The following is a 10935-nucleotide window of genomic DNA, read 5'->3' on the forward strand; positions in this document are numbered from 1 at the left end:
GCCTTTGGAATATTTGAAGGGGAAGGGGGTGTGCTCAAACCCAGATTACTCCTTTATCAGCGATCTCTGTAAGTTGATAATGTCGCGATGAATGTTACGTGGGAGGGGATCATGTTAGCATATTACATTCGGCTGTGCAGGAATCATTTCAGACCTCCGTTGGAACGACCAGGTGAATGAGCTGCTCTTCAAAACCTCAACCATGCATGCATGTTGAACGAATGCTGGAAACAAGCCAAAACAATGCAAACGAATCCATCGAAAAGTTATTTTTAAATCCGTAAATCATTTATTTTTATGTAGCATGTTTCATCAGTGTTATTAAAAAGAAAACTATTTGTTTTGGTTTCTAAAAACCCTTCTAATGCTGTTTACGATGTTTTCAAATGACACCAAGAAATATAAATATGCAACAATGCACCTTGAGTAGCTTAGTTTTAAAGGGTACATACATCACTGAGGCCTCGAAGCACCGACCTCTGAATAGGGGGGGGGGGTTGAGTTTAGCCCCAACTTGCATCTTCTTTAGGGGCCTACCTGCATTAAGCACGTTCAAATGTTAACTTTTGATTTGAAAAAAAATAATAAAGTCATTATTTCCGCTCTTTTCTTAGCTGATGACTTAACATTAACAATCGCTCGCTCCCCTACTACCGTAAATTGCATTTACCAGTATATACTCTTGTCATGTTTGTGATAGATCCCGCAAAATTCACGGGAAGGAGCATAAGAAAATATTGTTCTTCATGGTTCGTATCGTCCAAAAATGAAAATGACAGAAATCATTATTGAAGGCATGAACCAAATTAATGCGGTTGCCTTATCACAACCAATTGAAATGTGAAGTATCTATCAAACAAGGGATTTTTGTTTTCTTAATGGACATTTCTTTTCGTCAGGTCTTGACAAGTTCCCATCATTCGATGCCGTCGTATCTAACGCGACAAGACCGACCACTCGAATTGCTTCCCACCCGCGCATCTTGAGTCGGTAAATTGCCAATTCGTCCACTGCCAACCCGTCCACTCACCACACACTGTAAAAAAAAAACAGATTTTACAGAAAAAGAAGATTTTGCAGAAAGCAATAACGGAATAATTCTGTAAATTCATAAAACAGGAATTTTCTGCAATTTAACAGAACAGGTCTGTTTAAAAAGGGGAAAAGGGTGTTTTATTTAAGGAAATTTATAAGGTTCCATACACCAAATACAAATTTCCTGTAATTTTACATGATATAATGTAATATTACGGAATCTGGTAAGATTACAGGTGTTCTCGAGACTCTGCTGCAGGAACTTTTTTTATTTTAAGGATACAATTTTCTAACAGTGCATGGTCTACCTTTATTTAGTCTAATGCCATTCCGTCCATCAATATTTCGTCTATCAACCATTTCGTCCAATAACCATATGGTCCTGTCATCACTTCGTTTAATCACCAGTTCGTCTTTGACAATTTCGTCTCATAACCAGTTGGTCTAGTATTCCTTTTATTTTCATTCATTTTACCAAATTAACACTTAGTCTAATTAGACCAAATGGTATATGGACTAAAATGGCTATTGAACCAACTGGTTATTAGACGAAATGGCAATTAGACCATGTGGATATTGGACGAACTGATGGTAGACCGAATGATAGTAGACGAGTTGGCAATCGGACGAATTGGACCAAATAAAATAACCTTAAACTCGAATACCGGTTCACTTAAATTCTTAAAAAACATGTTTTGTTTTCGCTTTTCGTGCCACGAATCATCAATAAAACATGACGTCAAACCCAAACGATTGAAAGAAAACAAGAGGTTACTAATCTTCACGAATGATTGACATGAAGTATAGTGCAAAGTCATGGTTTTCAGAAATGAAAGGTTGACAAATAAGTGAGTGAGTGGGTGAATTCATGGATTTGTGTATGTATTTGTTTGGTTCCTTGATGACATTTGCTCCGGCGACAATTGCTCCGCTGTAAATGCCACACACTACTGGGATGATGACCAACTTCAACCCTGCATGGATGTTACACTCTACCCTAATCCTAACCCTAAACCTACACTGCAAAAACTCCGGTGTTGATTTAACACCAGCCCGGAATCTATATATGTCCACACCAGAGAAATATTGAAACAACACCCGTTTGGAATCAAACCGATGCTGTTTTAATACTAATTGGTGTTTGTATAAACACCTATCTGGTGTTAGACCAAAACGAAACTGGTGTTGTTTAACACTTCTCTGGTGTGGACGTATATAGATTCCGGGCTGGTGTTAAATCAACACCGGAGTTTTTGCAGTGTACCATAAATCCCTTTTGTCACCATAACCCTAACCCTATATCTTAGACGAAATCAAGCCCGGGGCAATTGTCGCCCTAGCAAATGTCGTGTCACCATCTGGGTTCAAGATCCAAGGTAGTATAGAGTTGAAGAAATGTGCCGAACAACTTTTAAAGGGGAAGTTCACCCTGAAGAAAACTTTGTTGTAAAAATCGCAGAAAAAATAATAAAAAATATTGGTGAAGGTTTGAGGAAAATCCGTTAAAGAGTAAGAAAGTTATTAGAGTTCAAAGTTTTGGATTTGTGACGTCATAAACGAGCTGCCCCATGTGTTATGTAATATAAAATTCATGAATTTCAAATTTTGTATGGTTCCTGATGACTTAATTTTGTTTTCTATTTATGATTGGGTGTAAAATGATTTGTCTATTGATATACAAAAGGTACAGAGAAAACCATTTTCAATTTTCTGAGAAAATGACATTTCATTGACTTTTTACCATTCGGTATTGTAGGAATGCTGCTCGCATATGACGTCACAAATCAAATAATTGAAATTCTAATAACTTTTTAATTATTTGATGATTTTTTCTCAAACCTTCGGCAATATTTTTTATTATTTTTTCTGCTATTTTTACAATAAACTTTTTGTCGGGGTGAACTTCCCCTTTAAGAAGAGCGGGTCGGAGGCGGACATTCTGCATATCTGACATTCAAACAAAATGATGTTGATTTGATCAAAGTCTGCTCTTTGGCGGATGGGGATGGATGGGTGGCGGTCGTCTTCGCATGCGACAAGTTTTCAAATGCTCATAGTTCAAAACATTCAAAGATCTTTTGTATGTAAATCTAAGTAACCAACCACAACAGAATAGGATTTATTTCAAATTTCTGTAATTCAAAAGTGAAATCATGACCACTGAGTTTCTATTATCATCCTCCCAAATGGGAATATTTATCAGCATCTGTCTACCATACTTTGCTCACAGTACAATCTCCCATTACCATGGTAACGTTCCCCGAGTAGTTCCATTTATACTCACCAGTATGATATTAAAAAGAAATGAAAAAAAAAGACTATCAGACTGTAAAGAATCCAAGAACCTATGCAATAAGGGCTTACAATATCCGACCTATGAACATATCATCGGATCATTGCACAAGTCTCTCTTCGGTTTTCCGGTAGTATCCGGACATTTTACAACAAAACCATGAAAAGAATATAACAAAACTACCCCCCTTGGCAATGGCTTGAATTTCCCCCGGGCTTAAAAAAATATATAGAAATTCAAAACAAAGATATTGATTTCATTGAAATAGAAAGAAAATATTGCGTTTATCGTATTGATAAGTTATGCCTTATCTCGGTGAGATAGACGAAATGACGAACATACAATACATATCCACAACTGAAAAGTGAACACAAATAAAGTAAATATAGAGGCAACACAAATGTATATATACAAACAGACCAGACACTAACTTTCACACATTGTTTTATTTTATTTTTTACACATTTTTAATTTTCTTACATTTATACTGTTTTTTTTTAATATTTTTTTTTTACATCGCATAGGTACAAGATTTTAGGGTGTTGGTATACGTGAGAAATTGCAGTCCCCTTTCTCATGGTAATAGGTGGATATATAATAGTACAGTGGTCGGAGGGAGGGGGGGGGGGGCTGCACGTAATTAGATCTGATTTCTTAGATTTTCATGTTTCAGTGAAATAATGCACTTTGTATAGACTCACATCACACCGAGGAGCAAATTTTAGCCTCTCGTATATACTGATTGTCCTGATGATGTCCCCTGTTGCAGACTGGTGTTGAAAGACCATGTCAATTCTCGCCATAATTACCCGCTCGGACACTCTGAATGGGTGACCCGTCCCCAATACGACTATTCCAAAAAATCAAATTATGACGTACATGTATAATGTACTTGACAGAAATGCGTGGTTAAGGTCAACCCTCCGTGCTGATTTTTGGAGAAGGTCACCAATTATGGTAATGTGGTTTATTAGCATGGTGCCAAGCTCAAAAGTCCTGTCAAATTGGACGATTCTTTGTTTTAGAATGTCTGGTTCTTTTGTTCATTTCGAAAATTTGCAGGCGATATCGCTCTCATGGTGTTGTGGTCGCTCTGTTTTGGGGTAAAGTTGTTTGGTCGGGTGATGTTTACGTTTTGAAAAGAAAGTGACATGTAACAATGAAACTTTGAGATCTCGTAAGACTCGATCTCAGACGGCAAATCCTGTGGGTTTGAAGTCCCAGTTTTTCCGCTTTATTAACTTGTGAAACTCTTATTTTTTTTGGTCTACACTTAAGAATAATATTTAGCTTGGTTAGGGGCCAATTTTGCTTTCATCAGAGGGCAATTCATCTTGCTGCAATCAAAATGATACAGTCCAGCTTTACTTGACAATAAATTTACTTGACAGCTGAAACACTCAGCAATACTTTCTACCCTGGCCGCGTAACACCAAGCCTAGCGATCGATCGTTGGACTGATGTTTTACGACTGATCATACACAATAATCAATGCAATCAATCCTTAAATCTATCTTTACGATCAATCGCTCAGCTTTATGTTAAGGGGGCCCGGTGTGTCAATGGCTTCCAATAATTATCACCAATTCGCAAAATGCCCCAGAGAGAGAGAAATTGTTTATTATTCTGGGTCTCCGAGAAGAAATTATTCGCTTTTACTCTGGTCAATTTCAATTTATTGAAGGTGAGGAAAAAATGAATATTGCGTGCTACACATTTTTTTCTTCTCACGTCATGTGATTTTCATGTTCGTGCATGAGCAGTGTAGGAGGCAAATATCAATTTTGAAATAGATATTGACACAAATATAAAAACCATAATATTCCACCATTTTCCCTTTCTTGTATTTATGTGCCTCAGTTTTTTTTTTCGGGGAGGGGGGGTCGTGGAAATTTTGGATTCCAATACCCCCAAGTCCCCTATATACCTGATATATGCCAGAGAGGCTGGGCTAGTCCATTCCTATAATCTACTCATCAAATAATATAGATTTGTAAATCAACCAAAAAACCTATGTGCAGTTGTGTGATTGATTTTGTGTCCGACCAACATTACAAGTAGAAAAAGAAAATTATTGCCAAACTTAGTACAACATATTATTAGTACCAAATCATTGGTTAAAATTACTAGAATTGTCGGACACATTGACCAACGGATTCGTATATTTGACCAGATCTTTTTAAGAGTATTATCGGCCTTGGTGTGGCTTAGATTAGGATGGTTGTATTTTAGTTTTAGGTCAGGGCTATCATGAAGATTCTGCATTCATGATTGGGGCTTTTGCGTGAGGTTTCTTGTGACAATTAGTGCCAGGAATTACCACTGATCAACGTGTGTCCCGACTGGCATTGTGAAACCACGATTTTTATGATATTGGTCCATCGCGGTCAATGTTATGACCCGACTTCCCTTCAAGATGATGATCTGACCATATGATTTGATGATAAATTATGGTCAATATCAGGGTCCGACACCTTGTAATTGACGATAATTAGGCCAAGGGTCAATGTAATAATTCTTCATTCATACCGTTGAAAATAGTCTTCTTCTAGACTCAATTTGCCGAGGGGGGGGGGGGGGTTATTTGCCGACAGTACACCAATCCGAGTGAACGTGCAATCCCGAGAACAAAATAATACCCCCGAAAACACTTCTAGCGGAAAAATCGCCCTGACAAAAAGTTTATTGTAAAATAGCAGAAAAATAATGAAAAATATTGCCGAAGGTTTGAGAAAAAGATCCATCAAAGAAATAAAAAGTTATTATAATTTCAATTATTTGATTTGTGAAGTGACATGCGAGCAGCATTCCTCCCGCATAGCGAATGGTATTAACAAGTTTCTCAGAAAATTGAAAATGGTTTTTACTGTACCTTTTGTTTAAAATATGAAATTCATGCATTTTCTGTTACACAACATATGGGGCAGCTGCTCGTTTATGACGTCACAAATCAAAAATTTAACATTATAATAACTTTTTTAATCTTTAACGGATTTTCCACAAACCTTCACCAATATTTATTATTATTTTGCTGCTATTTTTACAACAACATTTTCTTTAAGTAAACTTCCCCTTTAAACCGAGAATTGTTTTTCCTCTGGCCTCTGGTCGTTCACAGCGAATAAGGAATCCAGTATTAATGGAGTCTAGAACGAGACTAAGGCGAAACCGACTCCAGACCGATAAAAGCTTATTATACGTTACCATCACTGACATACCATCGGTCGATTTCGCTGGTGTGATCGCCTGACCAGGAATCCCCTGTACCGATCTGACATTTTGGGTGCCATTCTGATCTCCTTGAAACTCATAAAAGTCCGACATGATATAGTAGTGATAGGGACATGGATGAAAGGCGGTCAAGATTGTAGTGATGTCCACCTTGACCATAACATTTATCACCGATGTCGTCTTGACCATCACACCTGCCATGCGTACATCAATGATGAAGGAATAAAAAACTAGTCTGCAGGCTCAAACCCTGATTGAAACTTCAGTCAACAAGTGGGTCTTCACACAAAGACTAGCACATTATGAAACATGCCGTTTCAGTTCAGGACACACGTTATCGGCTCGAGTGACGGGTTCGGATAGCAGACGACAAGAACATCGTGAATACACTGAAATCGCTGATCAGAGATGTAGTCCGGGGGGCGAAATTATTTTTCCCACCGAGTTCTGGACCGACATATGAATATTCATGACTTGCGTCTTCGGATTGAGAGTACGCATGCGCGTGGACTTTGCCTCGACCAGTGCCGATCGTAAGCATTCACGTTGCTCAGAATGAATTAGCATCGTCAAATTTCCGGTACCCTTACATAGTTACATAGGCCTTATAGGCTTAGATCTATATATACATCAAATTCTTAAACACTTATCAAACTAGCTGCCATTAATGGCAAGACATGTGCTAGGGTAGGGCTAGCTTAGGCTAGCGCATTAACTTTACCTCAAATCTGGACCTGTCTAATTAATGCCTAGTACTAATCAGTGTTGTAGTGCCTTGATGCTCGGCCTTGGCCTTAAGGCGCCTTAATGCCTAGCTACTTATTCAAAGCCTTGGCCTTGAGAGGGCCTTGGCCTTGAGGATTTTGAGCCTTGAAATTTTAAGGCATTTTCAAGGCTTTCAAGGCATTTTGTATTTTGTACTTTCATTTGTTTTAAATAAGTAATTATAAATGTTTCAATTGTTTTTTTAAATATATTTAATAACACTAATGGTCAATACTACCAATCACCAGTAACAGTAGCAGCAGCAGTAGTAAGTGTACTAGCAGTGTCATCAATTGTAATTGTCACCATTATCAAGAAATTCAAACAAAGAATACATCAGTTATGAAAAATAGCATTATGTATTGGTAATGTGTTGTAATCATATGATGATAATGACAGTAAATAATAATGGTCATGATCAAGATAATAGTGCTTTGATGACAAGAATAATTTTTTCATCTGACTGCAATTTTGATAACAATTTTCATACTTTAAACATAGCTAACTCTAAAGAACGATAACAAGGTTGATTTCTATTCCATTAGGATTTTCCTTGTATTATTTTCTTTGGCCAACAAGAATGTTTTAAGTCTTAATGATATTCTGAAAAGATTTGGTAAACTTGAACACAGTCTCCAATTTTGTCATATCCAAATGGGTTATGTCAATGGCATGATGAGCCAGAAACTTTGAGGGGCCAAGCATGGCATATATAAAGCAAAATTTCTGTCAAAAAAAAGAAGAAAGCGATTGAAGCGAGCGAGTGAACAAAATTTGTCCCCCTCTTTCTATAAGAAAAGCTAATTTTGCAATAGATTGTTTAAAAAAATAATATCACATTTACTCCATCTTTTCCTTTCCCTTTCCCCCCTTGTCTAAGTTTATTCTTGGTGGTGGGACTTCTTCTTCTCTATATCTCTCTTCTAAATTTTATATTTGTTTTGGGTCAGATTGACAAAACAAAGGGGAAAAAAATGTTTACTTCTTTTTAATCATATATCGTTCAAAATTGAATCTCATTTCTTTACAGTTTCAAGGAAATAAACAACGTATTTGTTTTTGTGTCAATATGGTTTCAATAAATAATAATTAACAAAAAATAATTTAAAAATTAATAATTATTAATATTATCAATAAGTATTAATAATTAATGATTAATTAACTGTTTAATAAAAGTGGTTGTAAGCAGAGAAAAATATGAAAACTGACAAGAGTCCTAAAAATGACTCATTTTCAGTTTAAGCATTTGAAAATTTTAGCCTGCGCTTTGTGCTCTCTTGCCCCCCCCCCCCCAAAAAAAAAAGAAATATGCCCTTTTTAGAAAAGAAATACCTTCTTTGATAATAAAACATAATACATTTTAGGTTCGAAAATCACAGATTTTGAATCGTGCTTGCATCAATTATTGTTTAGTACAGTACTGCTAATGGTTACAAAAATGTATAGAATGTTGCTTTATGGTTGAAATATCACAAATATTTGGCTCGCTTCCTGCACTCGCATCAATTATTGTACTCGTTCTCTTCCCGTTCACAAAAAATGCTTAGAATGTCCAGTTTTCAGGTTGGAATATCACAAATTTTTGAGCTCGCGCTTTGCGCTCGCATTATTTTTTATTGGTGAGTTATGTATCTTATTTAAAATGCAGTAATTACTGCTTAATTAACTGCTTCCTTTACTGGTCAGTATATAAAAAGAATTAGCGAGCGCAAAGTTATTTTTTAGTTAGATACACATCTTTTTCATGATTACAAAACCAGCTCAGAATAAAATAATTTCCATGTCTTATTACACGACATGTCAATAAGTTTGAGCTGGTGATTCGCGCTGGCAACATCGCGCAAGGAAATTTCAACAATGATTAGCCCCATAATTGACCATAAATCAAGTTTTACAACATCAGAATTGATTTTTTTTTCAAAACCGCTTGCTCGCTATGCTTTCTCGCTGAGAAGTAAAACCTAAAGCAAAATATCTATCTTATAATTAAAAATCACTTTAGAAAGCCTTTGCTCAACTTAATTTTTATAAAACACACAATTACTTCACGCAGTTCATAATCTCATTTTGAAAATACATGTATCTGTTTGCACAAAAAACTAATTTTGATAAATGGGTGCCTTTTTGGCGTTGACCCCCCCCCCCCCATAATAATATTCTGCTGCCCCTGTCCCAGGGAGTGGAGAAAAACATACGTTGAGAATGCCAGGATCAGATGACCGTGGTAATAATAATTATTGCAATGTAAAGCGCCTATAGAAAAATTATGGATTATGTGTACACAGGTAACTATATCATTATTTTAATATGTCTCTATCATGAAATTATAGCTTATTTGCCATGGTTTAATATGTCTAGTCCGTATACAAAACCAGTCCTAGATCTAAAAAAAGTTATCTTAGTTCTAGTCTAGTCTCTATATCTAGACTCTGATCTACGCTGTATCAGCATGGAACCACTAGTGTACCAAGGGGGGGGGGAAGACTGTCCCTCTGACGAGTCACAACTGATTCAGGGGACGTGCCCCCTTTGAGAAGCCATATTAATAATTTGTAAATTTTTTTTAACGTGAAGATCTTTTTTTTTTTTTTTTGCTCGTCATTTTTTTTTTCAGCCAAGAAATCCATAATTTGGGGCGAAGACTCCTTTTTTTTTTTTTGGGGGGGGGGGGCTTGTCACATTTTTTCGCGGACGAAATATCCTCTAAAAAATTTGCACCCCTTTTGGAAAATCCTAGGTACACCAGTGCGTGCATGGAACGTATTCTAACGTCAGGCACAAATTAACGTCAGTGATCTTGATCCCCGTCTTCACCCAAAATTAAGGATTTCGTAGCTGAAAAAAATTTGACAAGAAAAAAAAAAAATCTTCACGTTCAAAAGAGGGGACATACGTCTTTTTTCGTTGCATTTTGACATTACAAATTATTAATTTGGCTTCTCAAGGGGGGGGGGGCACGTCCCCTGGATCAGTTGTGACTCGTCAGGGGGGCATTCTGCCCCCCCCCCCCCTTTGGTACACTAGTAGTGGTTCCATGCTGATAGCGCGTAGATCAGAGTCTAGATCTAGAGACTAGACTAGAACTAAGATATTTATTTTAGATCTAGGACTGGTTCTGTATACGGACTAGACATATTAAACCATGGTAAATAAGCTAATATTGGTCCAAACCTAATCAAACGTAAAGTTCGGAATTAACAAGTTCGAAGTTAACCATGGCATTAGTAGGCTATTCCGATTAGTATTAGGCATTAGACAGGTCCAGATTTGAGGTAAAGTTAATGCGCTAGCCTAAGCTAGCCCTACCCTAGCACATGTCTTGCCATTAATGGCAGCTAGTTTGATAAGTGTTTAAGAATTGGATGTATATATAGATCTAAGCCTATAAGGCCTATGTAACTATGTAAGGGTACCGGTAATTTGACGATGCTAATTCATTCTGAGCAACGTGAATGCTTACGATCGGCACTGGTCGAGGCAAAGTCCACGCGCATGCGTACTCTCAATCCGAAGACGCAAGTCATGAATATTCATATGTCGGTCCAGAACTCGGTGGGAAAAATAATTTCGCGTCCGGCGGGGGGGGCACTCGGATTTGGAAAGGGTAGAGG

The sequence above is a fragment of the Lytechinus pictus genome, chromosome 1 (genome assembly GCF_037042905.1).
Source record: "Lytechinus pictus isolate F3 Inbred chromosome 1, Lp3.0, whole genome shotgun sequence".
NCBI lineage: Eukaryota > Metazoa > Echinodermata > Echinoidea > Temnopleuroida > Toxopneustidae > Lytechinus > Lytechinus pictus.